General features: G+C 38.9%; 1 protein-coding gene across 6 annotated transcripts in view; it reads right to left on the minus strand.

Annotated features, from left to right (window-relative positions):
• Positions 1 to 16,111, minus strand: part of FBXW7 (F-box and WD repeat domain containing 7) — a 219,646-nt gene extending 203,535 nt beyond the window's left edge. For all 6 annotated transcript variants that reach the window (XR_011501963.1, XM_014868521.3, XM_070504910.1 and 3 more), the window contains exon 1: positions 15,973 to 16,111. The gene's annotated coding sequence lies outside the window, so the exon portion shown is untranslated. The remainder of the gene's footprint in view (positions 1 to 15,972) is intronic.
• Between the last annotated feature and the right edge of the window lie 865 nt (positions 16,112 to 16,976).

Raw genomic sequence — 16,976 nt, forward strand, 5'->3', positions numbered from 1 at the left:
TTAAGTCTACGTAAAAATATTTCATTTTTACTGTTTCAGACATGTCAAAAGAAGAAAAGGACTGACTCTATTTGGATAAGGGAAAAAAACTGAGGCCCCAGAAAAACAAACTGCTAATAACATTAACCAGAAAATGAATGATTTGAATGAGTTCCATGTACCAAAGGCTGATTCAAATGAGGTGTTTTTTCACATTATATGAAAATGAATAGGTCTCTGACACTACAGACAAATCCAGAAAAAAAAATCTTTCTTCGTTTCACTGTGTTTCTCTTTACTCTAATACTTGTCTTTCTAAAATTCTCCAGACTTTATATATTTTTTTCCCTTGGTTTGTCAATGTAGATCTTCATTCTTAAAAATTTAGATCTTTTTTAAATGAATTTAATTGACAAATTTATCTACACTGTATAATCTATCATTCATATGTAGCACATATTTTAGCAATAGCAAAGAACACCACAATGGAAAAGAAGATTGGAAAAGAAAGTAGCTCGAGGTCACACTTCATAAGACTTTTCATGCAAACTAAGTTTTTTCTCTTATGTTGCATAAGTAATAGGGAGCCACTGAAAGATTGGATAAGAATAAGGGATGATGTGATCAAAGTAATGTTCTTGGAGAATGAATGTGATCTCAGAAGTTGAGGGATTATTCATAACAGCCAACAACTGGAAACAACTCAACTGATGAACAGATAAATAAAAATGTGGTATCCCCATATCATGGAATACTATTCAGCTGTAAAAAAAAAAAAAAAAGAAGCACTGGCACATGGTACAACATGGAAGAATCTTAAAAACATTATGCTAAGTGAAATAAGCAAACAAAAGGCCATATATTCTATGATTCCATTTAGATGAAATGTCCAAAATAGGCAAATCCAGAGAGACGAAAATAGATTTGTAGTTCTCAGGGAACTGGGGGGAGGGGAAATGGGAAATGACTGCTAATGGGCATGGGGTTTTTTTGGGGAGTGATGAAAATGTTGCAGAATTAGATAGTAGTGATGTCTGCAAAACTTCATGACTATACTAAAATCCACTACATTGAACACTTCAAAAGTGTAAATTTTCTGGTATTTGAGTGATCTTTAGATAACAAAAAAAGCTGGGGGGGGGGGTGTAAAAGATTGCAGGCAGAAAAAATGGAAAGCAACTATAGTAGTTTAGCAATGAGTACATAAAAGCCACGAGGGCTTTTATTGTTAACCCCAACCCAGGGAGCAGAATTCAGATTATAGTGCCCCAGAGTGCACCACTCACAGAGTAGGATATAGCCTGGGACACAGAACGAACAAATTTAAGCAACGAGGCAAAATAATTGTTAATAATACTTAACAAATGTCTGAATATGAAGAGGAAGAAATTAAGACAAAAAAGGAATCTATCTTCCCTTTGATTTAAAATGAAATATTCACAAAGGAGATATTCAACAAAAGTTTAACATTTGTTACCTTTGGATTGAGGAAGTAAGGCCAATTTGTATTCTCTTATCCAGATTTTTCCTAATTTTCAACGACATTACTTGTTTAATGAGAAAAAATATATAAAAACATATTTACCTTTATAAACAAAAAACTTTGTATCTCAACTACAGAAACCATTCTGAAACACTAAAGCCCTATTAGAGAGTCAAACATTGTCAAAGGCAATTTCTTGTGGAATCCACATGCTATTCTAATAGAAAAAAGAAGTTCATAATCTACATTTGCACTATCCAGTATGGTAGCCACTAGCTAGTGAGCACTTGAAGTGTAGCTAAGTCCACACTGAGATGTGCTGTAAGTAAAAAATATACACCAAATCTCAAAGAGTTGATAGGTCTTCAAATACTAAATAATCTATTTCTCAGGCCCATCCCTTAAACAAGAATCTCTTTCAAAAGATTTAACTCTAACTACAAACACATTTTACACACAGAAAAAAATTATTTATAACAATCACTTTGCTCCACCATCTTTTAGACAGATTTTGCTGGACAGACTTCTGCTGAAGATGTATCTGGGACACCTGTCCTGATGGTGATACCAAGAGCAAGACTAAATTTAATAAAAAATGCAGGTTAGTACAAGTCAGTTCAAATTACAGGCTTAAATTTCACAATTATTTTGTATAAGGACATAAACATGGGAATTGCTTCTCCACGAGTCTGTTAATTTTCTTCCTTCTAATACCAGTATAGGATGAAACCCTATCAGTTTCCTTCCTATCTCATACAGCTGATGACTTCTCATTTTCAAAAGAAAACACCACTGAAACTTAAGAGGCAGCATGCATAGTGATTAAAAGCATAGACCACATAGTCAGATGGATCTGGATTTGAATCCCAGTTCTGTGAGTTCAAATTTCAAGTTATATGTTCTTGGAAAACTCTCTGAATCTTTCTCCTGCCATAAAACAAGCTTATTAGTACCTATGTCATAGGGACTGCTGTGAGGAATACATTAAATAATGCATTTAAAAATCTTCAGCAGAGTGTCTGACATAGTTAACATTCAATAAGCGGTAATAATGATCAAAACAATGATTATCAAATTATTAATTTATCAAATTACCAAATCTATACTCTTACCTTCTAGATTCACACCCCTCTCCCTTCCATCTAATTCTTTATAAATAACTGGGGGCTCCGAGGTAAAAATAAATCATCATCAAAAGAAAAAAAGACCCAGTAGGCAACTTCCTCATCTCCAATTGCCTTGTTTCCCTCCCTTGCTTCACTAGCCTCAGTCATCCACACTTGAGAGTAAATACATACTCACTCTGCTGAGCCCAAATGTACAGAGGAGACCAGAGACCTTATTCAACACTTTTACTTAACGACAGCTCACCCATGGTATAAGACTCATATTATACATTCATCCTTCCAACAAAATCAACACCAGAATGGGCCCAAAGGCGGAAAAAAAATCAACCAAAAGCATCTCTCAGGAAGTTTTTGTTAGATCAAAAGTCTCATTACTGAGTCAAGAAAAGGAAAGTCGACTTAACCCATCAAATGTACCAAATATGTAGGCTGTATCTACTTCTAGGATATGCTTCCTAGAAATGAAGAAAAAAGTTCACACAAAATCTCTATCAACTACTGGAATTGGCTTCTAATTCCCTCAATAAATATTTGTTGAATACCTACGGACAGGCACTACACTAAGCACTTGGAAACAAAGGTGACAAGATAATGTCCTTCTCTTGTAGAGCCTATTAAAAAACTTCCCAGCTTTTTTTGCTCTCTTCCATTCATTTGTTAACATACTGTATGCCTACTCTGTGGCAGGAAACGTTAGGCACTTGAGGGGAGGAGATATTAACTGAAAAGACGAGTAAGGCACACCCTTGCCCTGAAAAAAGAGACAGACCAGTAAAAGAGAAAAATACAAATAACTATAAGCACTTTGTACAAATACAAAGTTAAGTGCTATAAAGCCACACAGATACTGTGGGTAACCAGAAGAAAAAACAACTCTACTTAGATTAATCAAGACAGGCTTCCTGGAGGAGATGATTATTTAAGTAGGGTCTTAAGAGAGAAAATGTTTCGCAAACGAAAGGAAAAGAATACTTCAGGCAGAGGAAATAGCAAGGTACAGAGACAAATATACATCAAAGTATACACATGTACACATACACACACAGAAATATGCATTAAACTACAAACATGCTATATATAAATGGATGTACCTCATCTTTAGATACAAGTGAAGGGAATCATCTGAACTACAAAACACAGAAAATGATGTGATTTACCATTTTCCCAATTCTCCCAAAGATGGTACACAAGTAACACTGCATAGGAGATAAGTTAGTTCATTCCAGCTCCAGCCTTAGGGCATTAGCACTTAACTCTCTCCCAGAAATAAAGGGATAGTGCAGGAAGGTTGGAACTAGATTGATTCTGGACTAGAAAGGCTCTCCCTTAAACAAAGTGTCAATTCAGGTAGGAATATAAAGAACAGAAACAAAGAAATCAATTTAGGAACTCCTGAAATGGACAGAGAATGGTAGGGGTTCAATTTTAAACAGTGAGAAAAACTGAAGAGAGAGAAAAAAAGAGGTCCTAAGTTAAAGAGCCCATGACTTGGTGAGTAATGATAAAAAGCATGAGAGAAGAGATGAAAATCAGACATGATCCCAGGTTTCTCCCAATAGATCATTCCAGTAACCTTAATATCTGCTTGTTTTTATCAGTGTATATCTCACTTTATGAATATTTACACATCACGGCACTCACATCTCATAAGCCCCCTACACTTCACCTGAACAGTTTGCCATTTTAAAAAACCAAATTAGTAAAATCCACCTGGAAACCTTTCCTAATTTCTGAATAAGTATAAGCATTTTTAGATTACTTTTGGAGTAATTGCCCTATAATCTTAAAAAAAAATTATGAAATCTATTAATTTTCCTTTATGTCTGTTTTGTAAAATGTTAAATGAGGCCCAGTGGTGTAGCAATTGGGTTTGCGCACTTGGCTTTGGCAGCCCAGGATTCGCCAGTTCAGATCCTGGGCATGGACCTATGCACTGCTTATCAAGCCATGCTGTGGCAGGCATCCCATGTATAAAATGGAGGAGGATGGGCACAGATGTTAGCTCAGGACCACTCTTCCTCAGCAAAAAGAGGAGGATTGGAGGCGGATGTTAGCTCAGGGTTAATCTTCCTCAAAAACAAAAAAGTTAAATGAGGCCTATCCATGTCTATGACCTATCTTTATCAGTAATCACTATTTATACAGAATCTAACTGGCAAAGCACCTTATACGAAGAAAATATCAAATGACAGAGAGCTTAATTATAGAGCAGAGTTTCCCAACCTTGGCACTATTGACATTTTGGACCAGATAATCTTTTGTTGTGGGGTGCTGTCCTGTATATTGTTTATACCTTGCCTCTACCCACTAGATACTAATAGTACCTCCCACACACACACCTCCTCCCAGTTGTGACCATCAAAAACATCTCCAGATATTGCCAAATGTCCCCTGGGGCCACTGTTATATGCCAGGCATGGTTCTGTGCTTCTCATTTATTATCTCATTTAATCTAACAACATAGTATCCATGAAGCAGTTATTATTTCCTCCCATCTTACAAATAAAGAAACCGAGGCCAAGAGAGTTAACTTGCCAAAAGTCACACAACCAATAAGTGCAGTAGGCTGCTTTGAAACCACACAATGGTGGCTTGAGTCCCTGCTCCTGATCACTGTTATGCCATCTCTTATTAAAGCCTCAGCCTTTATCATCTGACGCTTGAAAAGTAATATTTTTGAACCTTATCTGGAAGTAAAAACTGAAATTATTCACACAAGTGGCAGTTAAATTAAAAGACTCCCAACCTCAATTTAGGATATATTAACAAGTATTTTCTAAGCACTGACTGTCCAATACCAACTTCAGGAACTAGAGTGGTTCAAAGGAAAGAAACTACGATTTATTAAGGATTTAGCTCAGGACCCTTCTCACACATTCTCTCTCTCAAATCTCAGAACATCACTGTGAGGTAGGTATTATCTTTTTTTCAAGTAAGGAAGCTAAGCCTCAGAATAAAAAAGTGGTTGCTGACACAAAAAGGTTTACAATTTAATTAAAGAGACAAGAAAAACATTTTTTTTAAAAAAAAAGACAGAATAAGCAACTTAAATATCTCAGTTACTAACACACAGAATGGGGAAATACAAAATAGGTTAAGGAAAAGTATACAGTTAGATTAGTCAGGGAATACTTCTTAAAAAAGGTTTCTAGTATCCCCTCTCTTAAGAAATGACATGGAGGAGCAAAAGTTGGTAAGCTAAGGGGGAGCAACACTTCTATAAATAATGTGAAACAGAAGTTTGGGACTGAAAGGAAAGTTTCGTGGCAGTCAATTTAAGTAGTAGATCAAGGAAATGATGAGGAGTAGAAGGCTGCCTTAAAAATAAGACAGAGCTGTAGCTGAAGACAATGAGACTAGTTCTACGCTTTCAGGGGGCTCCTGCCACTAAACACTCTCAAGCACAGCAACAAAAAAGATCTAAAGCTGAAGACTGAGAGGGCTGGTTAACAGAGGCTTAGACGTACAAAGCCAAACACCAAATTTCACAGAGTGATGGCTCACTATTTTGCTTTGTGTATTCTGTCTCGCCAAATCAGAATGTAACTTTCAAGAGGGCAGGGATTTTTGTTTAGTTCACTTAGATCAACACAGCAGGTGTTCAGTAAATATCTGCTGCTGAATAAAGGCAGTACTCAAAATAGCGACATATTCAGAAGCAAAGATCACAAATGCCTTCACCATTCAAAAAACCAGCAATCTCACAGACATAACAATAACGTAATATTGTAATATTTATTACTATTGCAACAGCTAACATTTATTGAGCGCTAAGTCTGAGACAGACATTGTGATGTACCATCTCACTCAATCCTCTTAACTACCCTATGAGAGAGGTAGGTACTATTATTATCATCCCAGTTTTACAGTAAACACACATAGAATAAATAACTTGCCCAAGATCACACAGCAGCACAGCTGGAACTTGGGTCTATCCACACCAAAGCTTGCCTTCCAACTATGTCACACATATAGAATTATAAGCATCCCTCTTAGGCAAAGCTAGGGAAATGTGGCCAATGAGGGAAAAAGACAACAAAACAAAACAAAAAAGAAACTCCAATGTACTCAAAAACCCTTCGTCTGTCCCTAACAGGTACTGTGGAAATTTTCCCACCCTAGGATATACTGATTATCCCATACAGATTAAAACTTCAATGGTTTAAAGAATCCAGATGTTGAAAAGCTAGGAACTAGAGTCAATCATCTAACAGACATTTCAAAGGGTGGTAGATATTCAAAGGGTGGTAGATAACAAGTGGTAACACCCCACGTCCCCAACCCAAAGAAATAACAGGGTGTGACCTCTGACTAAGACTGACCTCAAAACTTCCGGAGCCATCCTCCCTGGTATCTGCCTTTCCCCTCCTCTGTACATCCTTTGCCTCCTCTCCTAATAAATGGTCTTTACAGAAGTCTGAAATTTTGTGTTTCCTGCTCTAAATTTCTAATCTATTAAGGTAAAATTTTAATATTTCTCTAATGAAAAAAATTCTACCTGTGTAATACTCAATATAGAAAAAGGTTCCCCAATCATTACAGCAGCATTCCAAAGTTTATATTATTAAATTCACATAGTAGTCAATTAAGAAATTACCAATTACGCAAAAGAAAAAGGATGACCCACATATTTATTTATATAACTTTCTGGTATTACATACGTAATAAATAAGCAGGAAGAAATTAAACTCACTAAAGAGACTATGCTCTTCGTCTACCTACCCAGTAACCTACTCATAATTATAAAATTCTTTTTTGAAAATCTCTGAAATGGAAAGAAACATAACTCCAATTACCAACAAAGAAATTATTTAAAATACTAAACTTTCTAAAACTAGAATATTCATTAAATTAACCATTTAACCAAAGATCCACTAATATATTAGCCAATCTAATTTCTGCATTTACACCAAAATCTAAAGCAAACTTTCCTTAAAAGACGTGAGATTGAAACTAACAATACAGAGAGGCTTATGCACCCCTATGTTCACTGCAGCACTATTCACAATAGCCAAGACATGGAAGCAACCCAAGTGCCCACTGACCGATGATTAGATAAAGAAGTATATATATATACAATGGAATATATAGTGTATATATATATACAATGGAATACTACTTAGCCATAAAAAAGACAAAATCGTCCCATCCACAACCACATGGATGGACCTTGAGGGTATTATGTTAAGTGAAATGAGCCAGACAGAGAAAGACAAACACCATATGATTTCACTTACTTGTGGAACATAAACAAACTTACGGACAAAGAAAACAGTTTAGTGGTTACAGGGTGGGGGGTGGTGCACAAGGAGTGAAGGGGCACACTTATATAGTGTCTGACAAATAATAATGTACAACTGAAATTTCACAATGTTACAAACTATTATGACCACAATAAAGAAATAAATTTTAAAAAAAGAAGTTAGACAATGAGGACAAGAGCTGGCAAGATAATCAGTGCTAAGAAATACAGCTCAATCCTTTCTTTCTTTCTGCCTTTGGATTTTTTTATATACTTATCTTAAATATTCAGTTCTATTAAATAAACAGGCTATAAAGGCATAGCCAAATTGTTCTCAAAATAGAAATACTTTCCAAATACAAAATTGATCAAGATGCATTTATTTCTTATATTAGCCAATAGAACACTGATTAAGCCAAGCTTGAAGGAAAAGTTACTTCTGAAAACTCATCTTGTATTTAATAAATCCTAAGCATGAAAAGGGAATATCAAACACACATACTGTCTGATCATTTTAGGAAACGGAGAAAACTAAAATCTAGTTAAAACAGAATCATCTAATTAAAATTCCTTCAAACTTAATTTGAGATATAATGATACAGCTAAAACTTGTTAAACTTCTTGATTTTTCTAAAGCTTTTTATTCTCAAGGGCTAAAGAGATGGAGAGTTAAAAGACTTCATAACTGAATTACATCCTGATATTTCTAAATGGACAATTTAAACCATAGTCAATTTCTGAGATAATCAGTAAATTATTCAAAAAAGAGTCCTCTCTGATCTAAGCACTACTGAGGTGTTTGGAGATGAATTCAAATTCCAGTTATGTTCAAATTAGTCTTTCTTTTTTATAAATAATAAGCACAGCAGTTGTGCAATTTCTCTAGTTTTTAAGATTTTTTAATAAAATGTTAATGAATCATACACCAGCTCAGACGCTTTTGAAAACACTGCAGAATTACTTCAGTATTATTTGTCAAACTCAAGGGCTAATTTAAATGATGGGCAATATAAACCCGGACTGTAGCCTCTGTCTACATCACACTTTAAAAGATCTTTCACTTAATAAATTAACAGTAATGGGTCACATTACTACATGCCAGGACTGGACTAAGAGTTTTACAGCTCTTTTATATTATCTCATTTAACCTTAACAAGAACCCTGTGAGGAACATGGTTTTCCCCCATCAACAGGTGATGAAGCTTGTATCAGGATAAGCAGCTTGTCCAAGGCCATGTAGCTAAGAAATGTACCGCCTAACTAGTGAGTCTTCTGCCTCCATAGTATGAATGTATTTTATTAGGTAAATGAGAAATGAATTAACAACATATTGCTAGCGCCAGGTATGCATAATATTACCAATCATTAGATAGTATAAATTACTCACTATCATTAGTGAAGCGACTGCTTCTCAGACCTAGAGGATGTCATGCAAAGGTCTATTATTACCTTTTACACTGCCTTAAAAAATATGCCATCCTTGGGGCTGGCCCCGTGGCCGAGTGGTTAAGTTCACGCGCTCCACTGCAGGTGGCCCAGTGTTTCGTTGGTTCGAATCCTGGGCGCGGACATGGCACTGCTCATCAAACCATGCTGAGGCAGCGTCCCACATACCACAACTAGAAGGACCCGCAGCGAAGAATATACAACTATGTACCGGGGGGCTTTGGGGAGAAAAAGGAAATAATAAAATCTTTAAAAAAAAAAAAAATATGCCATCCTAAAAGTCTGATAAGATACAGACATTCTTCCAAAACAAACCAGCAATTTACCTTGAGACTTCACATTTGGCACTAACATACATTCATGGGTTCATTTAGGATGCTGTGAAATGAAAAAGTCAGAAGAAAATATAGTATCTTATCCAACGATGTTCCTCTCAGAGGAAAGTCTAAGTGACATTAAAAACATTTTGCAGGGCCAGCCCAGTGGCATAGTGGTTAAGTTCTCACACTCCCCTTCGGTGGCCCGTGATTCACGGGTTGGGATCCTGGGCACAGACCCGTGTACTGCTCATCAAGCCATGCTGTGGCGGCATCCTACATACAAAGTGGAGGAGGACTGGCACAGATGTTAACTCAGGAACAATCTTCCTCAAGCAAAAAGAGGAAGATTGGTAACAGGTGTTAGCTCAGGGCCAATCTTCCTCACCAAAAAAAATTTGTACTATATCTTTCATTATCTCCTAAAGTCCAGGGCAGTCATGCAGAAAAGAGCACCTAGCACAATACCCTAGATACATGTACACCCAGACACACATCACAGCACATACTATCTCCTTCCTAAAGCCACCCAGACTTCCAGCAGCTATTTTTCAGCTGGAAAGAAAGGGCAGAGGCGACAGAGCATAGCCAACAGAAACTACACAATACCTAACTGATCTACTAGCTATCCCTTAGGTGTTGTGAAAAGAGCAAAACATAAGATACTCAAGCAATATGGTCTCTTGTGCATTTTTGCTTATTATTTTTCAACTACTGGCACTGCAAGATAATACAACACAAATACAGGCTCTCATATTTTCTTGTACTAGCTTACTGTTTTAGAGAAATCAAGTGTTACTTGAAAATTTTAAAGGAATGTATTAGAAAAATTGTTATACATCAGTTTGTTCAATATCCTGATTAAGTACAGATGTCCCCTCAAATATTTCAGAATTCTGAAGGTGGAATAGGAGGAAATTTTAAATATACGTATGTGGAAAAGTAACACTATTAGGAAATATATATCCTATAGTGTCCAGGAAATGTCACATACATTTAGAAAATACACTCTAAACATGCTGTGAAAGGTATCATAATAAAGTATCAATGAGGTACCATGAGAAAGTAGCAAAAATCTAAAAGTACATTAAGGCATAAGATACACTGGTCTACACTTAGTGGAAAAAAGCCTCAAAGAAGAAAGGTTTAAAGAAGGCATTATTTGAAAGCAACTTTACTCATTTGTTTGTAAAGACAATTCAGCTTTGCTTAACAAGAACGAATACACCTTTTTCCCTGGTCTGCCGAAAGTGTCACCAATACAGAATATTTCTACTATTTGGAATATTTGCAGATATGAGATGAACACTTTGTATCTTTTACATCGATACCCGTCCTTAAGCTTGAGACAATGATAAAATAACTAGAAAAGGCAAAAATTAAAAGGAAGATTTTTAAAGAACAAGGAAAGAACTCTCTCCTAATGAATACGAGAATTAACTTTATAGTGACCTTCTAAAAGGTATACTAAAATTGTCAGATATATAGACTCTTTTTTTTAAAGAGGAATTGAAGTACCAATTATATGTGCAGAAATACTACATAAAGTAAGAGCATGTTTAAAAATAACTAAAAAGTGATCACTTGCAAAAGAAACTCCCTCCCCTCCCATAAACAGAGAAATCCTGAGATAAATAAGATTTACAAAACCAGGATACCATCATCCAGTGCAGGTATTTGTCAACGTACAAAACAAACGTTTTGACATTAGCTATAATGTAAAATTGCACAAAGTGAATTATCCTTTCTAAACAACACATTTGAGATAGATTCACTTAAGAAACAAATTAATCCACACTACATTTACCCTTTAGAATACAGCAAAGCTGTATTCCCCTGCTCTTCAATCCAAAGTTTTCATCACTATGGAGGCAAAAGTATCTTGAACAATAGACTTATGCTTTATGCAGAATCATTTTAAGACAGCCTCCAGGGGACTCATCACATTTAGAAAACAGAGACCACCCAGCTTTTTAATGGAATGAAGTTCATACTCTGTGTTGGTGAACTTGGCAGTTGTCTACACCTGGGGGGGGGGGGGGGTGGCCATAAATTACAGGCCAAACCCAACCTACCTCCTGGGCTTTTTTGGGGTTTTTTTTTTTTTTGCTGGGAAAGATTCACCCTGAGCTAACATCTGTTGCCAATCTTTCTTTTTTTTCTTTTTACCTCTCCAAAGACCCAATACACAGTTGTATATTCTAGCTGTAAGTCCTTCTAGTTCTTCTATGTGAGGCACCACTACAGCATGGCTACTGACAGACAAGTGGTGCGGTTCCGCACCTAGAGCCGCCAAACCGAAGCACGCCAAACTTTAACCGCTAGGCCATCAGGGCTGGCTCATACCTCCTGTTTTTATGTATAATGTTTTACTGGAACACAGCCACACTCTTTAGCTTATATACTGTCTACGGCTGCTTTCACACTACAAAAGCAGAATTGAATCTTTGTGACAGAGATCATATGGTTCACAAAATCTAAAATATTTATTAACTGGCCCTTTACAAAAAAAAGTTTGCCAACCTCTCCTCTACATAATGAGATGTCAGAGACAACACAAGACTTCTCCAAGAACCATCTCCAAAGTCTATGAATTGGGTCACTGCTAGCCTAAGTGTGGGCTTTGGGGTTATCTGGTGCTAAAACACACAAACACAAACACACATCCCCAAGGCTCTTTAATCATCCCATATCAATCCCAAAGTTGCCAAGGCAAAGTGCATAAGTTACCATTCCCCACTATCAGAGTCCCATCTCTCCCACTGTCTTGACTAGTAAGACATGTTAACCCAAAAAGGCTGTCCTTTAAGTTCATCTAAACATGGTTTTACCTGCATAAAAAAATGTTGTGGAAAGTAGAGGGTGAAGACAGAAAGCACCCATATAGGATATACTCCAGTTCCTGTATCCTCATCCTAGAATCACCCTAAATCTAGCTCCCTGTCTAAATATCTCTTCCCCAGAGGGTTCTGCCATTGGAATTATCACTCTTAAGAGGCCAAAGAAGCTACCAGGAAGGTGGTGAATTTGAACTAAGCAACACAAAAAAGTGTGGATATATATATTCCCTACTTCTCAATCCTTAATCCTTGTCAGAGTCAACACTAAATGCACATTAGCTACAGGTTTCACCACAAAAAAAGACAGTTTTCCAGTGTTTCATGCTTCAAAGATGTCTGAATTTTTGTAAGTGCCAAGCTGTTTTGTTTTTTAGTAAAAAGTTTAAAAAAAAAAAAAGGCATTTTCAGCACTGCTGTGCCAACACAGGGATATCCCCTCCATTGTATGGGACACAAAGACACACACCAACTGTGAGCAGGGGAAGCAGCCTTCTCTGCCAGCTATTTTTAGCCTCACTTCATCACGTTAAAGACCAAACTTAGGATAATAGTGCAGGACAAACTTTAAAAACGTGAACTTGGTGACACAAATCTGTCCTTCTGTGTATAAGTACCTTATCAGTGAAATCCTATATATTCTTCTGAACTTAACCTCAAGGGACGTATAAACTCTACAAAAAGCTTATTAGCTGTTTCAAAAATATAGAATCATTCACCCTACGACTGAACCGGTAGCCATGTTTAAAGGCTGTTCCTCCCTTTTCAACTTCAAATCTTATCCACTTTTAAAACTTCTGTTTTAGAGAGAGTCTCCTCCATTCTCTCTTCCTACTATGTCTTTGCTAACTTTAACAGATTCCCCTTCCCCTGCCCCCCAAGTAAAACTACTCACTTTTCAGCACTTTACTCTCCATCAGCACTCTCAGGAAACCTTAATACTTTGAAAATGACTCCCAACTCTACATTTTCAGCATATCATTCATTAGTTTAACTATTTTACTGTCTTGAGATTGCTTCAGCATCCAACTTTCACCCTAAAATTTAATGTTGAAAACAAAGTGAACTGCCCAATTTCTGAATTATTTTTTACAAGAAACTACTAACATCATTCCAAAATATCAGAAGCATCTTCTTTTTCACTCCTCCATCTGTATAGCTTTTTGATGACCATGGTGTAAAAATGCTGGTTCCCTAGAAAAACAAAATCTTAATCCAGATCTAATGCCTCTTGGCCTAAAATACAATTTCTCCTCAATCATCTAAAACTATCCTCCCAGAAACACTGTTCTCAATTGCTGCTTCAGGCTGTAAACAGGGATCCACACAAACACAAACTGACCCTAAGCCTAGTCAACAGCCTCCCTCTGTATTTCCATCACGCTAACTTCCTAATTACATTTGTCCCTCACACCCTCCAATTCCAAATCTTAAATACTTTGTCTCCACCTGCTCTTTTCTTCCTAAAAGAGACCCTTCCAGAGTTAGCTCAGACACTCCAATTCTGTACAGTCCAACATCAACATTTCCCTAATGAAAAATGGACAAATACATTTACACTTATAAGGTACCAAACACAGTATCTGACATACAGCAGTCACTGATAAATACTGGTCCATTCGCCCTTTCCTACAATTTCGTACAATTTGTTTCATTGCCTCTGCCACCCACAAGTAAAAGCATCTCAAAGGCAGGGCCCCAAATACTTTGTTTCTTTGCTACCCAAATATGCAATAAAAACATTACCATGATTTTTAACCAATCTACAGTCAAAGCAATAAAAAGTAAGTCTTCAAGTTAGTAAGCAACTTTGATGGAGTACAACCTATACTCAAATTATAGTTTGTTGGTTTGTCCTCCCTTCCTCCCCAGAAAACAGCCAAGCTAGACTAGATTTCTCTTCCTCCTATCTTTGTGAAACATGGGATACATGACTTCCTCAAGGTCATAAAATAAGACAACAAATCCAACGACATTTGTTTTTGATTCCACATCTAACATTACATCCACTGCTTAATATGTGCATGTCAGTACCCATTTAAAATAGACAGAATTTAAGGATCCTTACAAAAGCACAAGAACAAAGCACTAAAGAAACACAAAACAGAAGTTCCAGAGGAGGGAAAAGTGATCAAAGGGATTGAAGAAATTATTCTAAGCCAGACAGAGTCAGGAAAGATGATGGTAAAGAGGAACAATCAAAATCTATAAAACCAGGAAAAGACAAACTCCAGCTTGTTCTAGCATTTCGCAAAACACAAACTCTGGATGTGTCTTGGAACTTTTAAGGGACAGGTTTTTGATAAATACACAAATTGTTACATAGTTTAGGGGCTAACAAACGTGTAGAACTCATAACTTCAAAGGAGAAAAAGTTCAGGATGAAAACAGTGTTTCAGAAAGTTTTAAATACATTTAATCAAGATCCTGAATAGAAAAGTTACCATAGATAACCCTATGCTTACATTCATTCCCACAAAGCTTCTCTCAGCAGTGTCTTCAGGAACAGCGAGCCCACACAGTTGTCTAGAGGGACCCTAATTCTCAAATAGTACTGCTTATGTTCTTTATATAAAATTCCACCCTATGCCTAACCCTTAAGGTCTGTATAAATATACGAAATGTTAACTGCTTTCCTGCATCCTAATTTGGCACTCTGAGAAGATGCCTAAATCACAAATCAAAGATTTTATAGACTTCGCCTTTAAAATAAGGGAAGGAAAAAAATCATTCTTCAAAGAATTAAATATGAAAAGTTTCTCCTCATTTGATACAGAAGTAAAGATAACACAAACACGGAAAGCCTCAAGTCATTCTGCCAAATAAAAACGCTAGCAATTAGGACATATGCTACTCAAATTAAAAAAAAAAAATACAAAGCATCTGGGAAAGGAAAAAATATAACAACTTCTATAAACTGGTTAAAGTCCTAAATGCTCTCCTCCAAATTAGCTGTGATTCATAAAAACTGAGAATTTCCTGAGTAATTAAAATCTGTTACAGTGTCCTCCTGACCCACAGGAATCGAACCCAGAAACTGAGAAGGTAAAAAACTCTTGTACCAAGAGGAAAATCTCTCAAGGAAGACTGTCAAAAAAGAAAAGAATTTTACTTTCAGGATTCCCAGGGTAAAAGAGGTTCCCACTTGGGAAGCAAAATAAGATTTGCCCAGAAACAAAAACTACAGCGCTGTTCACACCGGTGCACCAGGAAAAGGTATATTACAGAGATATCCTTTGTGTGCACATATGTTCTGGCTTCCTCAATTTCCTTCTGCCAATCAGTGGCCAGAAAGGTGCAAGTGTCCACTCTGGAGAAAGAACTCCTCTAAGAGAAACCTGTAAGCTTGCATATCACACGTACAAAGAGCTAAAAGGTTACAAAACACAGGACTACCCAATACCTCCTCCCCGCAGTGAGGAGTCAGGATACAGCCGCTCATCCGCACACTCCCGACACTCCTGGCAAACAGAACTCCCGGAGGTCGCACCGGCATCTTCCCACTCTCCACCCCTCCACTCCCTTTCGCGGGGCCACTCACACTTTAGAGAAGAGCCGGGGCGCTGAGAAAGTGGGTTGGTTCCCTTCCTCCTTCGGACCGAGGCGGCAGCTGCGGAAGACTCCGGCGCGTCCGTGAGGAAGAAGCGGTGCTGGTGTCGCTAAACCAGACGGCCACTCGGGTCTCTTCCGCGCCGCTGGAGCAGAGGCGGTGGCGGCCCCGCTTACCTCCTTTTCCTCTTCCTGGGTCTCTTCAGGCTGAGTCTCCTGCCCGTCCTGGGCCACTTCTCCCGGGACAGTCACGTTTGAGAGGCTCCGGATTTTGTCTTTATAAAGTTTCCTCTAGGCGGAGGCTGCGGCCGGCCCCCCGGGTCCCCCCCGGCCCCGCCGCCCTGGGGGCTGGGGCGGGGGAGGGGGCTCTAAGAACTCCTCCCGGAGTCCAGCCGAGGAGCCGGGGGGCCGGCGACTGGCCAGGGAGAAGACCCCCGAGGGGGCAGAGGGGAGGGGAAGAGAAGGAAAGGACGGCCGCGCCGGTCCTGCTCTCCCCGCCGCCCCGGCCGCCGCTTCACATCGGGGTCCCCGCCCCCCCGGCCGGGGGGTGGTTGCTGGGCTTGGGGCCCCGGCTCATACACTCCGAGGCGAGATGCTACGGGCCCGAGAGGGTGGCCGAGGCGGCGGCGAGGTGGGGGACCCGGCCGGCTCCGCTCGGCGCCGCCCCCGCTCCCGGCTCCCGCATGTGTCGCTGCGGCTGGGACCCCCTCCCTACACCTTGGGGGTCCCTCGCCCCGCGCGCCGGGACGAGACAGAAGCTCCGGCCCCTCCTCAGCGTCCTCTCACCGCGGAGCAGCTGACTAGTCCCGGCCCGAGGTAGCCGCCTCCCTGCCCCCCAGCCGCCGGCTCCGGCTCGGGCTCGGGCTCCGGCGTGTGCAGCCGCCGCTGCCGGCCGGGAAGGTGAGGGGGGGAGAAGAGGGGTGGCGGCGGCTCCCGCTGGCCCAGGTTAGGGCGGAGGTCTCGGCGGCGGCCAGTGCACGGGGGCTGGGTCTCTCG

Source organism: Equus asinus, chromosome 3, assembly GCF_041296235.1.
Source record: "Equus asinus isolate D_3611 breed Donkey chromosome 3, EquAss-T2T_v2, whole genome shotgun sequence".
NCBI classification, from domain to species: Eukaryota; Metazoa; Chordata; class Mammalia; order Perissodactyla; family Equidae; genus Equus; species Equus asinus.